Raw genomic sequence first — 18,109 nt, 5'->3', positions numbered from 1 at the left:
GGGTGAAATTCCTAAAACAAATTAGACCTGTGTTTGCTCGAATAATTACTCTCAGATTGTAAGTAACAAAACTTTATTATAGTTAAGCATATTTACAAATTACATATATATGAAATTACAGTACACATGATATCTATCTTTAAATTGGTGGCACCTCTGTAGCCAGGTGGGAAGTAGCAGCAGTGCGTAACACACGCTTTTTGATTAGACCGGGGTTTGAGCCCGTCACCACCAAATACGGAGGATGCAGAAAGGTCAGGGAATGACCACTGCATATTCCCGGAGCAATATGGCCTTAGTTGCTAATGCTCCTAAAAACCAAATAACAAATATCTTTCAATTGAACATCACTTCTTAAATTACTTATTCTGATTATTATTTGAGGGTTGGTTAACAGTATTCTATCTAACTAAATAACGATGAGGTATTTTCTAATATTCTATTGTTACAACCTTTTTGACAAATTTTTTTAACATTTCATAAACATTCTTAGTACATCATTTACTATCTGGCACATTCAGAAGTCATGGCCAATATGCATATCCACTATAATCTAATTCTATCTATGCTTTGAAGGACACATTTCTTTAGAACTGTTATTAATATACCTCCTTACTTTACACTTTTAGTCAGGTTATAACCATTTTCACTCTCTTAAAAGACTTAATTCATTAGAACTGTTTATTGTTTACTATTAGTTTATCAACTTCTACAGGTGCCTCCGTAGCCAGGTGGGCAGGAGCAGAGTAGTGTGTAGCACACGCTTCTTGATTAGACCGGGGGTTCGAGCCCGTGACCACCAAATACGGAGGATGCGGAAGGTCACGGAATCACCACCGCATATCCCCAGCCCGAATAAAGGGTGAGGGTTGGCATTAGGAAGGGCATCCAGCCGTAAAAATTGCATGCCAAAACAATAAAAACGCTGACTCCATATATAATGGGAAAAAGTGAGGACAAAAAAAAAAATTTTTGTTTATCAACTTCTTATCTATTCGTCTAATTCCCTACAGTCCTTTTTTGCCTATCCTACCTAACATTTTCCTCATGTTTAGGATAACGATTATTTATTCTTTTAGAATTTTAATGAACATACAACTACAGAAACATCCTACTTTTGGTTTCTTCTCTTTTCCGGTCCTCAGGACTGTTTACTGCCGCACTAAGTTATTTACCTGTTCTTTCTCCGGATTCCTCTCCACTCCCTTCGTTCGGTTTTTCTGCATAGACATGAAATGGGAGGGGGGGGGGACACTGATCCTTATGCTTACGATCTTCTAATACTTTAACGATTCTTCTTACCCCTTTAATTAAAGCCTAACATGACACATTTTTACTGAGGTTGAATCCATATCCAAGTTGATTTGTTCTCCCTTTCAAGGCTTCTGGTTACATTAAATATAAATTGCTTATCTTCTGGTGTTTCTCTAAATATGGTTAGGTCGATCTGCATCTGTTCAGTTTGTCTTTTGTTCACGTTCAGGAGCATTGTGACACCCTTGTTCAATTCACGATCTATAGATAACTGAAAATCCTCATCTGATAGTTCTCTCGCTTGGTGGAGATGAGGGACACCCCCGGTGCCGTCAGACAACTAACACAGTTCTCTCGCTTGGCCTGTTCTACACTGCTCTCTTTCAATTATTCTGTAGACTTCTGTAGACTGTAATTTTCAGGAAACATGTATGAAGGAAGGTTGTTCCAGAAAATGTCAGCTGAATGTATAAATGAAGAAGATGAAAAGTTGGTTTTGCGTGTTTGAAGTTGGACAGTAAATGGATGTTGGCTGGTGGCGGCACTTGTTCGGACTGTTTTGAAAGAGAGAGCGGGAATTAAAAAAGCTAATTCAGAAGAACAATATCCATGGAAATATCTGTAGAAAAGGCATACAGCAGAAACAGTATGTCTATGAGACAGAGTGGAGAGACTCTGTTAGAGACAAGGCATTAATTAACCTAACTGCCCTCTTCTGAACAGAATCAAGACGCCTTACAGAGGTTTTGGGGGCACAACCCCAGATGTGAGAACAATATTCTCAATGAACAATGGTAGGGCGCATTTGCGAATTGTACAGAGTGAATAGCTATTTGGAAGAAAAGTAACGCGAAGAGCGAAAGAGAAAACCAAGTTTTTTAGATGCAGAGAAAGCAATATTTGTAATGTGCTTGTGCCAACAGAGATTAGAAGTTTGGGTAATCCTCAAAAGAGAGAGATCATCTTGCCTAGAAATCGGAGTGTCGCTAAAGATAAGCATAGGAGCAGAAGAATCATTTTTGCGAGATATAAGACAAGACTGAGTTTTAGAAGGATTGAAATCAACTAAGTTATCTTTGCCCCACTGGAGATCGGCATTTAAGGAATTGGTAGCAGATCTTCGAGAAGTTGAAGCTGATTGAAGAGGGCAAGGTTTCTCAAACAGAAAAGTGGAATACAATGTGCTATCTTCAGCAAACCTATGAGTAGAATTTCCAGTCAATGGAAGAAGGTCATTAATATACAAGAGGAAAAGAGTGGGGGAAAGAGCTGCACCTTGGGGGACACCAGCATTAGTGGAGAAGTTAGATACGTATCTACCATCACTCAGTTTTTTTTAAATTGGTTACGGATAACCAATTAAAAAAAAACAGTTTTCAAACCATAAGATGGAAGCTTGTTTAGAAGACCTTTATGCCAAACACGATGGAAAGCCTTTGAGATGTCAAGAGCAACTGCTTGTGTTTCACCAAACTTTTCCATTGAATTTGTACATAAATGAGTAACATAAGCCAGAATATCACCAGTTGATCGCTACTACTAACGGAATCCATACTGGGGATCATTGATCAGATGGAAGGTTTCTAAGTAGTTTAAGAGTTTGCGGTTAATTGATTTCTTCATTATTTTAGAAAGAGTAGAAATAATTGCAGTGGGACGATAATTGGATGGAAGGGATTTGTCACTCTTTTTAAGAACTGGCTGGATATGAGCAAACTTCCAAGCAAACTTCCACCTTTGGAATAAGAAAGTGAAAAAAGGCAGCAAAGAACAGGTGTAAGTTCAGAAGCAGAGGTTTTGAGAACAAGTGGAGATATACCATCAGGACCTGGGGCTTTCTTAGCATCAAGATTCATCAAAATCCTTCTGATATCATTTTGACGGAAGACCACAGGAGGCATTGAATGGAGAGTGTTGGGAATGGTGAGAGGTGTTTTCCAAGATCATTAATACATGAGTTGGAAGAAAAATGGGATGCTAGCAGGCCAGTTTTATCTTGGCTGATGTGAAAATAGAACCATCTGGTTTTGACAGGTGGGAGCAGAGATGGGCAAAAGTTGCGGCCAATAGTTTTGGCAAGAGACCAGAATGCTTGGCTGCCATTGGGGCAAGAAGAAATTTTTCTTCTCTTAGCCTGTTTAAAATCTAGTTTGGACTGATTAATAACTGCTTTACAATTGTTGCGAGCTTTCACAGAAAATAAAACTGAAGAATTGGAAACAAGCCAATTACGATATGCAGCATTGTTCTCTTGAACAGCTTTAGCACATTTATTGGAAAACCAAGGTTTAGGTAAAACGAAGAGATTTTAAAGCGGAGTGTGGAATAAAGGATTCAATTCCTACAAGAAAAATTTCTCTGACATGATCTGAGTAAACGTTGACGTCAGAAGTTTTGAAACAGTAATCCAACCAAGGAAAAGAAAAAAAGAAATCTCGCACGTTATCCTATTTTGCATTCTTGTAATGCCAAACAACATAGGGTTGGGGGAATAGCCATGAGATAAAGGCTCCATTGGAGAAGTGACAATCACCTAGTTGTGATCTAAGGTGTCTAAAGCGCCACTCACTTTAACCATGTACTTAGAAGGGTTGTTTGTGAGAAAAAGATCAAGCATGTCAAACAAGATGCATGATATTTCAGAGACTGCTGGGAGCCATTGCGGTACAAGTAAACACATGGGTTGTGTTAGGGTAGCTAAGAATAGAAACAGGTGCAGGTATACTTGCATGTACACCAATGCTAGGAGTTTAGTAAATAAATTTGATGAATTTGAGGTATTGCTCAAAACATCAAAGGCAGATATTGTTGGGATATCAGAGACGTGGTGTCACACAGATATAAGGGATGCAGAACTGGAATTTGGGGAGTACAACGTGTACAGAAAGGATAGACAGGATAGGAAGGGGGAGGGGTTATGCTATTAGTTAGGAAACACATAAAAACCAAGGAAGTGAAGCCAGTCGACATCGCTGGACAGTGCAGTGTTGAGTCAGTTTGGTGTGACATAAGCATTGGGAGATCAAAATTGAGAGTAGGAGTGTGCTATAGGCCTAATGACTCTGATGAGTATAATAAGAAACTGTACAGGGAAATAGAGTGGGCCAGTAAATCAGAGTCTTATAATGGGAGATTTTAATTTCCCAGATATTGACTGGAATTTGGGGGCTGGTCACTCACACACTAGCAGGGCTTTTGTGGATTTATTGGATGATTGTTTTCTACATCAGCATGTTCGGGAGGCAACTAGAGGGAGTAATACTCTTGATTTGATTATCAGCAGTGATTCTTCATGCATTAAGAATCTGCAGATAAATGAACCACTAGGTGGCAGTGATCACAGTGTGCTGAAGTGGGATTTACTCAAAGAGGTAACTACCATTAGGGGTAAAGGGAAGGGTTATTGCTTCCGTAAAGGCGACTACGATGGACTGAGACAGTATTTAAATTCTATGCAGTGGGACCAACTGATGATGTTACCAATCTTGGAAGCTACTAGACTTTACATACCAACTAAGAAATATTGTTCAAGGTTTAGGCCAAAATGGATGTCAGATGAACTAATGAGGCATATGGCAAAGAAGAAAAATGCATGGGATACTTACAAATTAACACATGACACAGAAGCCTATGATAGATACAAGTTGATATGCAACCAAGTTACAAAGGAGGTTAGGCAGGCGAAGGCAGATTACGAGAAATCCTTGGCAAGGGATGCAAAGAAAAACAGCAAAGAGTTCTTTACTTATGTAAACTCTAGAAGGAATGGGATGAATCAGATTGGTCCACTTGATATTAATGCGTCAACTGTTGATGATCCTGCTCAGGTAGCTAACAAACTAAATGAATATTTTGCATCGACATTCACATATGAGGTGTTATTCAGCGAGGGGAATGACAGAGGTGTATTCAACTCTAGCAGTAAGCTACAGAATCTTGAAATAGCTGGAAGTAAAGTGGAGGAGAAACTGTTGAAGATAAACACAAGAAAGGCACCCGGGGTGGATGGGATCTATCCAGTTATATTAAAGGAGGCAGCAAAGGAAGTAAGCAAACCCTTAGCCATAGTTATGAGAGCTTCCTTGGACTCAGGGGAGGTACCCATAGACTGGAGATGTGCAAATGTGACCCCAATTCACAAAGGAGGATCAAAGGCTGAAACAAGTAATTATAGACCTGTGAGCTTAACTTCTGTTCCAGGAAAATTAATGGAGGCACTGTCTAAAGAAGCACTGCAGGATCATCTAGACAAGACTTCAGTTATAGCTTGGACACAGCATGGTTTTGTTAAGGGAAAGTCTTGCCTGACCAATATGATTGGGTACTATGATGCAGTCACAAAAGAACTGGATGCAGGGAATAGCTTTGATATTATATACTTGGATCTTAGAAAGGCTTTTGATACTGTTGCACATGGAAGACTGCTACACAAATTGGAGCAGTGTGACATTGGAGGCAAGTTGCTGCTATGGATAAAGGGGTGGTTGAGGGGGAGAAGACAGAGAGTGGTAATCAATGGACACTGCTCATCGTGGACTAATGTTATTAGTGGAGTCCCTCAGGGCTCAATGTTGGATCCATTATTGTTTTCTGTATTTATAAATGATATTGATGATGGTATATCAAGCTTAATGTCCAAGTTTGCAGACTATACAAAGGTTGGCAGGGTTGTCAAGGACTCTACTGACACTATGCTGCTGCAACAGGTTCTGGAAAGGTTGAGCAGATGGGCTGAGAGGTGGCAAATGAAGTTTAACATTGACAAATGTAAAGTACTACACATGGGAAACAGCAACCCCAGAGCAACGTATCAACTCTGTGGTACTACACTGACAGTGGTAGAGAATGAAAGGGACTTGGGGGTGGTTGTGCAGGCAGATATGAAGTTCTCTGATCAGTGCAGACGGGCTGCAAGAGTAGCCCATGGAGTATTGTCAATGATATACAGCAATTTTTCCAGCAGGTATAAGGAGGTGATTATTCCCTTGTATAAGGCAATGGTCAGGCCACACCTAGAGTACTGTATACAGGTCTGGAGGCCTCATTTCAAGAAGGATGTAGACCTGCTGGAACGAGTACAGAGAAGGGCAACAAGATTAGTGAATGGAACAAAGGGGTGCTCTTACGAAGAAAGGCTTAAGTTTTGCAAATTACAGTGTCTGGAGACTAGGCACCAGCGAGGTGATCTGATAGAGGTGTATAAAGCCTTGAATGGTTTGAGCATGCTCAATGCTGATGGGATTGTTCCTCTAGCTCAGAATAATCACCTGAGAGGGCATAAATTGAGATTGAGGAAAGACAGATGTAGGATAGACATGCGGAAATTTGCCTTTAGCCAGCGGGTGGTTGGTTGGTGGAACAGACTTCCATCCCTTGTAGTGGAAGTTGATAGCCTAAATAAGTTTAAGGCTCAGCTGGACAGGTATTTCGAATGAACGGAGGGGTGAAATGGGAGTGTTTTTTTATTTTTTTTGGCTGATGCTGCATAAGCTTGCTTTCTTTCATCATATGCCTCTACTAATGCTAATGTCGGCTGTATTGTTTGGATTGTCCGGTATTCTGGTAGGTAAATGAACAATCTGTGCGAGGTCATTAGTAATTGCAAAAGCCTCAGCATCTTGACCAGCTGGGTCTGTGTGCCTAGAAAACAGAAGCCAGCTGGAATTGGTAACATTAAAATCACCAAGGAAAATTACCTCACTGTTAGGAAAGTTGGACTGGAGATAGTCAAATTGAAAAGAGAGGATGTCAGAGAGTTTAAAGTGATTACTGCAGTTGGGAGAATAATAGACACAACAGATAAATTTGACAGAATGAGGTAGAGAAATTTTAAGCCGGAGAAGGTCGAAAAGAGGAGATTCCAAATTACCAAGTTTCTGACAGGGGATATCAGTACGGACATATGCACAAGTACCACCTTTGAGGTGAAAGGAATCATACAGCGAATAATTTTGGCAACTGAGATGAGCAGTGGTTGAATCTACCGATAACTGAGATTCTGTCAGAAAAAGTACATGGGGTTTGGTAGACTTTAAGTGGAAATGTACATCTTTGACATTAGAACTGAGGTTATACCATGTATATTTGTGAAATGAACTAGGATCTGTTTAGGAGGTTTAGATCTTTTAGCAGATAAGCTTGTTCTATTAGTTTGATAATTCATGGTGTATTCAATAGTAAGAAAAAGTGGGGGGATGAAGTTATGAAACTTTTGGATATGGCATACACATGGTAAGAATATACACAGATCCTTGACATAACATGGCATAGACAATGCCCCTGCATACACACTACTCGGATTCCGTCCAGTCACTATCTGGCAGAGTAGAGGTAGGAAGATTATACACTAGCTGATCCAGAAGCCTCCTTGAGAGTTACCAATAGGTTCAGTCCAGTGTACTAACTAGCGGCCGGCCTGCGAACTCCGTTGTAGATCTGTACCCTCGAAATATAAGGAAGTTTGGAACTCGCTGTGGTGTTCATCATAACCTCAAAAGACATCGGTCATACTGCATGATAGAAGAGTTGACTGGAACTTAGCTCTGTAGACTAAACATGGGTTCCACCACTTCAAGCCTCCAATAAGCAAAGTGGTTGTACTGCACCAGTTGATGAGTCATCTACCCCATGATTGCCTGGTAATTTTAAACTCCCAGGTAGCATGCACAGTTGAGAGAATGTCTGTGACAACCTCAAGGACCATTTGTGTCTAAAGCAAGCATTTGTGGCATCCACTCACGCATGGTGCTGTGACTGGATACTTTCTTCAAAGTTTCTTTCAAGTTTTGCTTGCTGATATTAAATATAACACCGAAACATGGACATATCTTTAACATTTAAGAAAGAAGTCTCAAGTGTGGCAGAGGGGATTTTGTTTTAAATTTTTTTTTTTTTTTTAATATACAAAAAATGAATTATTCACAATTGTGTTTATAATAGATTGAAAATAAAGGGTGGCATCTAAAAGTGAACAATTTTAAATTATTTCATGACAGTTTTAAGGTTATAAAATTACATACTTTATTGCATGTTGATCTGTTGATTAGAAGGAAATTTGCATGCCCATCAGTGTGTTAAAGAGAGCCTACTTATGCTATTAATGAAAAGCCTATGATAGATATAAGGTAGTCTGGATGCTAAGTAAAGGATGCTAAGAAAAGCAGCAAGAACTTCTTTAGTTATATAAACTCTAGAAGAAAGGGGATGAACCAGATTGGTCCACTTGTTATTGATTGTTTGAGTGTTGATGGTCCTGCTCAGATAGCTGACAATCTGAAAGAGTATTTTGCCTTTACATTCACTCATGAGGAGTTATTAAGGGAGGAGAATGCCAGAAGTTTATCAAACTGTAACAGGATGCTTAATGATTTTGTAATAACTGAGAGGAAAGTGGAGGAGAAATTGTTGAAGTTACACGTAAGAAAGGCACCTGGGGCAGATAGGATCTATCCAGTTATATTAAAGGGGGGGGGCAAAGGAAGTAAGCAAACCCTTAGCCATAATTATGAGAGCATCCTTAGATTCAAGGGAAGTACCCACAGACTGGAGATGTGCTAATTGTATCCCCAATTCACGAAGGGTGACACAAGTAATTACAGAACTGTTAGTTTAACTTCTGTTCCTGCAAAAATAATGGAGTTACTAGTTAAACATGCTTTGCAGGATCATCTAGACAAGACTGCAGTAATGATTGAGATGCAGCATGGTTTTGTTAAGGGAAAGTCTTGTCTGACAAATTTGATTGGATACTGTGACATGGTTACAAAGAAACTGGATGCAAAAAATAATTTTGATATTATATACTTGGCTTTCAGGAAAGCTTTTGACACATGGCAGACTACTGTACAAATTGGAGCAGTATGGTATTAAAGGCAAGTTGCTACAATAGATAAAAGGTCAGTTGAGTGGGAGAAGACCGAGTGTGGTAATCAGTGGATGCTGTTTTTCGTGGACTGATGTTATTAGTGGAATCCCCCAGGGTTTGGTGTTGGGTCCACTTTTGCTTTGTATATTTTTCAATGATATTGATGAAGGTATGCCGGGCTTAATGTCGAAGTTTGCAGATGATACACAGGTTGGCAGCGTTGTTAATCACAGTAATGGCTGTTGAGCTAGGAAGTGGCAGTAAAGTTTTACCTTGACAAATGCAAAGTACTGCATATGAGTAGAAGTAACTCCAGAGTAACGTACCAACTGTGTGGTAGTACACTTAGGGTAATGGTAAATGAAAGACCTGAGGGTAATTGTGCGGTCAGATATGAAGTTTTCTGAGCAGTGCAGACTGGCTGCTATAGCAGGTCATGGGGTATTGTCAGTGATGTACAGGAATTTTGCTAGTAGGGAAAAGGCAATTATTCCTTTGTGTAAGGCAATGCCTTGCAATGTCAGGCATTGCCTTGAGTACTGCATATAGGTCAGGAGGCCTCATTTTAGGAAGGGTGTAGAGTTGCTTCAGCAAGTACAGAGAAGGGCAACAACATTGGTGAGGGGAACGAAGGAGTGGTCTTACCAAGAAAAGGTTAAGTTCTGCAGATTGCAGCGTCTGGAGACTAGACACCTGCGAGGTGATGTGATTGAAGTGTATAAGGCCTTGAATGGTTTGAGCAGGCTCAATTCTGATGGCATTCCTCCTCTTGCCCAGATTACGAACATGAGGCGGCATAAATTCAAATTGAGGAAATACAGTTATAGAATAGATGTGTGCGTAAATTTGCCTTTAGCCAACGGGTTGTTGATTTCACGGCAGATGGAACAAATTTCCATTTTGTCATTGTGAAAGTTGATAGCCTAAATAAATTCAAGGAGGAGAACTGAACAAACATTTAGAGAGAATGGGATGTGAGAGTTATTTTTATTTATTTTTTTTTTTGGCTGATGTTACATAAGCCTGCATTCTTGCATCATACATATCCAGGATCCTGAGCTGGATATCATCATTCTTCTCTTTCTTAGTGATTCCTTTCTTCTCTCTCTCAGGGTAACTCTGAAATTTTTTTGGCCAGTGCAGCATAAGCCTCAGGCTTCCTTGCACTATAGGGCTAATAATAATATGCACACACAAGCACCTAGCAGAACAGTTCACTCGAATGATAAGGCACCCGGACACAATCCTGAAGTTACTCACCGAAGGAGTTGCATATCTGAACCCTAAAGACGAAGATACAAGAAACCCGACAAAATACAGGCCAATCACCTGCCTTCCAACGAAAGGCAGGTGATTGGCCTGTATTTTGTACAAGATCCTGACCAGCTGCATAACCAAGAAGATATCAGACCACTTAGAGAGTCAGAACGTAATGGCTGAAGACCAAAAAGGATGAAAGCGGAGGAGCAATTAACCATAGATGCCGCAGTTATGGAGCAAGCCTACAAGAAGCACCGCAGCCTATACATGGCCTACATTGATTACCGCAAGGCCTTCGAGTCATACCTCATAGCTGGCTAATAGAGACCCTGAAGATCTACAAGGTCAATCTGATAGTGATAAACTTCCTAGGAGCAACAATGATGAAATGGAGTACCACCATTAATGTCAAAAGCATCACAACCAGGCCAATCCCCATTAGAAGAGGAATCTTTCAGGGAGATGCTCTGAGCCCACTGTGGTTCTGTCTAGCACTCAACCTGCTATCCACCATGCTTAATAGCAGCAAGTAAGGATATAATCTCAAAGAAGGAAGACAGAACCTGTACACCCTCACCCACCTGATGTACATGGATGACATCAAGCTCTATGCGGGAACCGAGAAGCAACTACTCCGGATCACCGAAGAATTCTGCAAGGATATCAGGATGGAATTTGGTCTAGACAAATGCAAGACCAACACACTGCACCAGGGAAAATTAGTTGACCGAAACTACCAACTGCTGACTGGTAAAGAGATCGAAGCTATGACAGAAGGAGAGACCTACAAATACCTAGGGATGATGCTGGCTCAGCAGTTAGAGCAAAAGGAAATCTAGAAATGCCTGACCGAAAAATATCAGAAACTCAGAAGCCTGCTGAAAGCAAAATTGAACGGAGGGAACACAGTTAACACCTATGCAGCTCCAGTTCTAACATACACCTTCGGGGTCATAGATTGGACTAACACTGAGCTAGAAGATATCATGCGAAAGACAAGGACAATGATGACCAAGAGCTGCCAACACCACCCAAAGTCAGCAGTGGAGAGACTAACAATAGCTCGGAAAGTGGGAGGAAGTGGCCTAATAGAGCAACAGAAAACAGCGATAGTTAACCCGAAGGATTACTTCGAGAACAACACAGTACCACTCCACCTGGCCATAAGGAAGATAGATAAGTGGTATACCCCACTCAACCTAAGTGAGGACTCCCCCACCCACCCAGACGGCACAAGAAATGAAGTTAGAAAGATGGGCAAAGAAGACACTCCAGGGCAGACACTACAATGACCTCCATCAAAATCATATCGATAACATTGCTTCCAAAGCATGGTTCACAAGCGGGACATTCTTCCCCGAGACTGGAGAATTCATGCTGGCCATCCAAGACCAGGTAATCATCACCAGAAACTATAGAAAATACATCACAAAGGAGTGCCCGGAGTGTTAGATGACACATGTCGATGATGCCACCTGGCCTCAGAAACGATCCAACACACCACCGCGGGTTGCAAGGTGATCACCCAGACTGCATACACTCATAGACACGACCAGGTAGCCAGGATAATATATCAGAAGCTAGCGAGGAAATACCAGTTGACCAAAGGAAGTATACCATACTACAAGTACGAACCCCAGGCAGTACTAGAGACCCGAACCCACAAGCTGTACTGGGACTGTGCCATAATAACGGACAAGACCATCCTGCACAACAGACCGGACATAACCCTTGTGGACAAGTTGGAAAAGGTTACCTACCTAATTGAAATAGCAGTGCCCAACACTAGCAAAGTCCAGAAAATCCATGAGGAAAAAATTAGGAAGTACACGAACGTGAGACATGAGGTCGAGGAGATGTGGCATATGCAAGAAGTATCAACCATCCTAATCATCGTGTCAACCACCGGTATGGTACCAAAGACTCTACATAGCAGCCTAGCAGCAATAGGTCTCCCAGAGAACACCTGCAAGGAACTCAAGAAAGTCGCAATCCTGAACACCTGTAGGATAGTCACACATTTCCTTGACCAACGGTAACACAAGACATTACATCCACCCTGTGTAGTTGGTAGCAGTACCCGCCATGGAGTAGAATCCCGCAATCAGGGAGAAATAATATGAGCAACAATAATAATAAGGGGCACGATGGCCCAGTGGTTACAACACTGGACTACCAGCCTGATGGACCCGCATTCGAGTACCGCCTCGGCGGAAGCGAATGCTGCTTCATCACGCAGGGAGACCGGTATAATAATAATAGTAATAAATTAGAATAATAATAATAAAAAATAAATTAATAGTAATAAAAAATTAATAAAATAAATAAACATTGTGAAAGTTGCACCAAGCGACCTACGTATCCCAAGGTTGGAGTGGCGGCTAAGGCAAATTGTGGTGCCATCTGGTGTCATCGCGAGAACTACTGCTGGATAGCCGAAGCTAAACAGGTCCATCATCCAATAATGGATGATGTCGCAAAGAAATATTAATCATACTGCATCGAGTGTGGCACAGGATAAAGTCACTCGCGTTCAAGCCTTAGGCAGAGGGGTCGGTTCGAAAAATCAGAGACGGTCTCCCGCGGAAGACAGTGGAGCAAGTGGCGCTGTCCCTTGTATGGCTACCACAAGAGAAGGGCAAGACCATCCACCTTCACCAACTGGAAGTGCTTCTGCGCAACTCGCTAGTGACCACCCAGGAAGGGATAAAATGCCAGTGTACGAAGTGGAGCATCGAAATGAATATGTACATCATACAAGCATACTATGAAATAACGAAGCTGGAGACCGATATGACAACTTACAGGGTGAGACTACATGCCCAGTGGCTGGAATGATTCCCTGATATTCAGGTCACCAAACAGCGAATAGCAGACCAGAGAAGGACCATCATCACGAAGAACCTAATATAATCAAGCAGGACATAAGCGAAAAACTACAAAGGATAAAGAATATGGAACTAGAGGCGGAAGAACATACCACCGCCGAACCAGAGGCAGAAGAGCGAGAGGAAATATAACCCACAGCAGCTGAAGTGGAAACAGATGAGGTCATGATATCCAGAATAGAGGACAAGTGGAAGAAGGCCCTAACAGAATTTGAAGGAATGGACACCACAAAGATTCACGTGATACCGAAGCAGAGGCCGAATAGAACCTTGTGGAGATTCACAGACCACCTGAATCGGCACATAATACCACATTACCTTGACAGCAATGGTGCAACACTGGAGGCCATCCACACAGCCATGTATTGTGCTGCGGTAGCAGCCACGAGGAATAATAGAAGAGAAGTGAGAGACCAACAGCAGAAGAAGCGAAAACAGAAGGAACCACCAGCTTGGGAAAGAAGACTTCAGCAGAAGATAGAAGAATTAAGAGTCAAGATAGACCAATTGACCCAGTACCAACAGGGAAATAGGAGTAAGAAATTAATTGGAAAAGTGAAGAGCATCCTCAAGAGAGACAGCATCCACAGCAAACATGAGACAAAAAATCAGAGAATAGGAGAGTACTTGGACACATTGAAGCAGAACCTCCTTGCACTCAGCAAAAGACTACACCAATACAAAGAGAGCTCTAAGAGGAAAATAAACAACCTAATCTTCGATAAGGACCAAAGAGGTTTCTACAGGAATCTCGGAGAAGAAGACGGGGAAACAAGGGAACGAACCACCCGAGAAGAAGACGATTGAGAATTTCTGGGGAAACATATGGAGCAGGAAGTAAAATTTAACAGCCGAGCCACCTGCATAGAACTAGAACGCAAGAAAACCAAGGACGTACAAGAAATGAGAGGATGGGAGATTCGGGAAGAAGTAAAACAGACGATCAAGAACTCTTACAACTGGCGAACTCCAGGAATAGATAACGTCCACAACTACTGGTACAAGAAGCTCAGTTGCACACACAAGCACCTGGCAGAGCAGTTCACCCAAATGATAAGGCACCCAGAGACAATCCCGAAGTTTCTCATTCAAGGAATCACATATCTGAAGCCTAAAGATAAAGATACAAGAAACCCGGCAAAATATAGGCCAATCAACTGCCTCCCAACAATGTACAAGATTCTGACCAGCTGCATAACCAAGAAGATAACAGACCACTTGGAGAGCCACAGCATAATGGCCGAACAGCAGAAAGGATGCAAGTGGCTGAGCAAAGGATGCAAGGAGCAATTAGCCATAGATGCTGTGGTTATGCAATGATGAAGAGTTTGAAGAAATGTACACTGGAATTGAGAGTCTTCATGATGAGCAGAAAACCCACTACACTATTATTATGGGAGACTTCAATGCTAAGGTTGGAAAAAGACAAAAAGCGCAGAAAGGGGAACTATAGGAAATTTTGGAATTGGTGAAAGAAATGAAAGAGGCAAAAGACTTGTGGAATTTGCAGAATCTCAAGGATCGTCAGTAATGAACACTTTTTTCAAGAAAAGGGTGAACACAAAGTGGACATGGAAGACTCCAAATGGATTAACAACTAATGAAATTGACTTCATCCTCACTAACAGAAGATCTATCATGAATGATGTTACCGTCCTGAATAAGGTAAATGTTGGAAGTGATCACAGAATGGTAAGATATACACTTGATATAGATGTAGGAAAGGAAAGGAAAAAACTGACTCGAGTAAAAATACAAAAGTCTTTGAGATAACAGAAGAGGAGAAAAAGCAGTATGTGCTGGAACTTAAGAACAAGTTTGAGCTTCTGCATACTGCTCAGGACCAAGATATCGACGAGGAATATTACAACTGTCTGAAAGTGATAAAGCCCAAGAAACCTATAGGGAAAAAGAAATCCAAAGAAGAAAAAATTAGTCAAGAAACACTTGTTATGATGAACCGAAGGCAAAAATTGAAGAGCAAGATAAACACTGACAAGGAGAAAATTGAGTATACTGAGTTATGCAAAGCCATTAGAAAGAGACTCAGAGACGACATAAGAAGATTTAACACAGGAAAAGTAGAACAAGCATTAAGGGAAAACAAAGGATTTAAATCAGCAGCCATGAGCAGTAATACAGAAAGACAAATGATACCGAAACTGAAGAATAGTGATGGTGTACTTATAAACAGCAGAGAAGACATAATTCAAATAGCAGAAGACTACTATAGAGAATTATACAAGGAGCGAGGGAATGATGCCAGCAGTGGGGAAGATGGATTGCAAATTAGCAACATATATGTCATACCCAATATTCTTTCTGATGAGGTAGAACATGCATTGAAGAAAATGAAGAATTAGAAACCCCTGGGAGAAGATGAAGTTACTGTAGAGTTGTTAAAATTGGGAGAAAGAGACATAACACAAAAACTGGCAAGGCTCTTCACAAACTGCATTAGAAAAGGTGTGATGCCTAAGCAGTGGAATAATGCAATCATAGTTTTGCTGCATAAGAAAGGAGATAAAACAGAAATTGGAAATTATAGACCAATTAGCTTGTTATCCCACATCTACAAGTTGTTCACAAGGGTCATTACTAACAGATTGGAAAGAATACTTGATGAGAATTAACCGAAGGAGCAAGCTGGCTTTAGGACAGGATTCTCAACTATGGATCACCTTCACGTAATATCACAGCTAATGGAGAAAGCAAATGAATATAAAACACCATTATGTCTGGTATTTGTGGATTATGAATAGGCATTTGACTCCATCCAGCATAAGGCAATTTCGTGCACTGGAAAGACAAGGCATAGATACCCCACATATTATGATTTTGAAGAAAATACAAAGCATCTCAAAAATATTGATACAAACGTTTAGGGGAGGTAGGTAACATCTAAAGGATGTGAATCGCATAGGAACCCATAACTGGAAACGTCACGGGAAAGTAGTAGCAGAGGCACAAGAAGCAGAAATGACACAAGACAGTAATTAGTGGCAAACATTAATTTGACATAATATTAACAACGGAGTACGAGATGGATGCATTTCATGATGTTACAACGGATGCTCGAAGGTTCCACCACAAGACGCGATGCATGCATGACACCAACGCAGCATGGATGTGCAAAGCCATTGATGCACATGTGGCACGAACACACCTGGAGTCTCTTTTGACAGTAGCAGCAGCGCAGATGAGTCTCGCCATGAGATCCATTTCTGTCTCCACAGGTGATTCATTCACAATAGATTTGAGGGTCCCCACAGAAAGAAATCAAGGCTCGATAAATCAGGTGAGCGTGGGGGCCAGGCAACGGGTCCACCACGGCCAATCCATCGACGCCCAAAATGCCTTTTCAAATGGTCACGAACACACCTTCCATAATGGGCAGGCGCCCCGTCATGTTGAAACCAAATGTTGCGTCTCACATTTGCTGGAACATCGTCAAGTAACCCTGGTAGAACTTGTTCAAGAAAGATCCGATATTTAGCGGAGTTCGTGTGGGATGGTAACAGGTATGGGCCGACTAAGCAGTCACCAACCATACCTGCCCACACAGTTATTGCGAAGCGATGTTGTGCAGAATGGGGTGCACACCGTGTGGGTTGTCGTGAGCCCACGTATGAGCATTGTGCTGATTGAATAAGCCTTCCCGAGTGAAATAAGCCTCATCCGTGAACAAAACATAGGCTGGTAAATTCAAGTCTTGAACACTTTCGTGGAGAAACCACTGCGCAAAAGCCACATGTGCAGTATGATCTTGGGGGAGCAGTAACTGAACCCTTTGGAGATGAAAGGGGTGTAAGGAATCATTGTGCCAGACATGCTAACACTGCAACGAGACACTCCTAAGGCAGAGGCAACGGCACATGTGCTGGTAGTAGGATTATTCTGGATGGCATTCAGCACACTTTCTGCCATGGTGGGAGTTCGCGTTGAATGTGGTCTGCCCACACTACTCCTGTTACCTCTAAATGACCCATAATTCATCTGGTGAATGAGTGATATACCTCATATATCACTCATTCACAAGAAAAGTGTACAACAGTTCCTTAAAAAAAGGAACAGTCCCTTTTAACTTTGATGCACATGTGCAAACAAACGGTGGTCCGGTACATGTCTGATCACCTTCAACTTCTAAAACCAATGACTCAATTGCTTGTGTTTATGATCTGATCAGGATTGATCCATCTGTGAAATGTTATTGGAACTGGTACTTCTTATGGGACGTGTCAGCTGATTTTAACACAAGATTTGGGAATGAACTGCTTTTAAGTCAAGAGTGTGCTTTGCATTCTCACTGATGGTTGCAGAGAGTGGCAATTTTATCTTATTCCTTCATTACTGTTGACGAATTAGAGGGGGGGGATGGTATATGGTTATGAACTGGAAACTTAGATCCAGTCCTCTCAGCGGAAGACTGAGGCTTCTCCAAGGGCCGAAAGAACAAGAGTCTTAATCAGATATGAAGATCATGCTTACTATATTTTTTGAGTCAAGTTGGGAATTTGCCCAGCATGAACAAACAGTGAATGATGAATAATATAAAACAATTCTGCCTTGGTGTCCAGAAAAAATGACTAGAAAAATGGTGTTTGGGGAATTGGCGCTTGTATTGTGGCAGTGTTACTTCATACTTGGCATTATCTATTCAAGAATTTCTTGTGAGGCACTGTGTCACTGTCATCCTCCCCATTTTAATTCAGTCATTATTGAATTTAGTTACTGGATTTTTCGCCCCCTCTACTGAACCCAATTTGTTCCCATCCCCCCATGGAAGATCACAGAGATTTACAATGACTGAAGAAATTATTCAAAACATGACAGGAACTATTAG

General features: G+C 41.3%; 1 protein-coding gene across 1 annotated transcript in view; it reads left to right on the top strand.

Annotated features, from left to right (window-relative positions):
• Positions 1 to 18,109, top strand: part of LOC150085607 (post-GPI attachment to proteins factor 2-like) — a 173,487-nt gene that overhangs the window by 37,519 nt on the left and 117,859 nt on the right. The gene's annotated exons all lie outside the window — the stretch shown is intronic.

The sequence above is a fragment of the Mastigoproctus giganteus genome, chromosome 5 (assembly GCF_048544385.1).
Source record: "Mastigoproctus giganteus isolate SK-2022 chromosome 5, ASM4854438v1, whole genome shotgun sequence".
Classification (NCBI taxonomy): Eukaryota; Metazoa; Arthropoda; class Arachnida; order Uropygi; family Thelyphonidae; genus Mastigoproctus; species Mastigoproctus giganteus.
The sequence above is the reverse complement of the archived record's forward strand: the minus strand, read 5'-3'. Positions and strand labels throughout refer to the sequence as shown.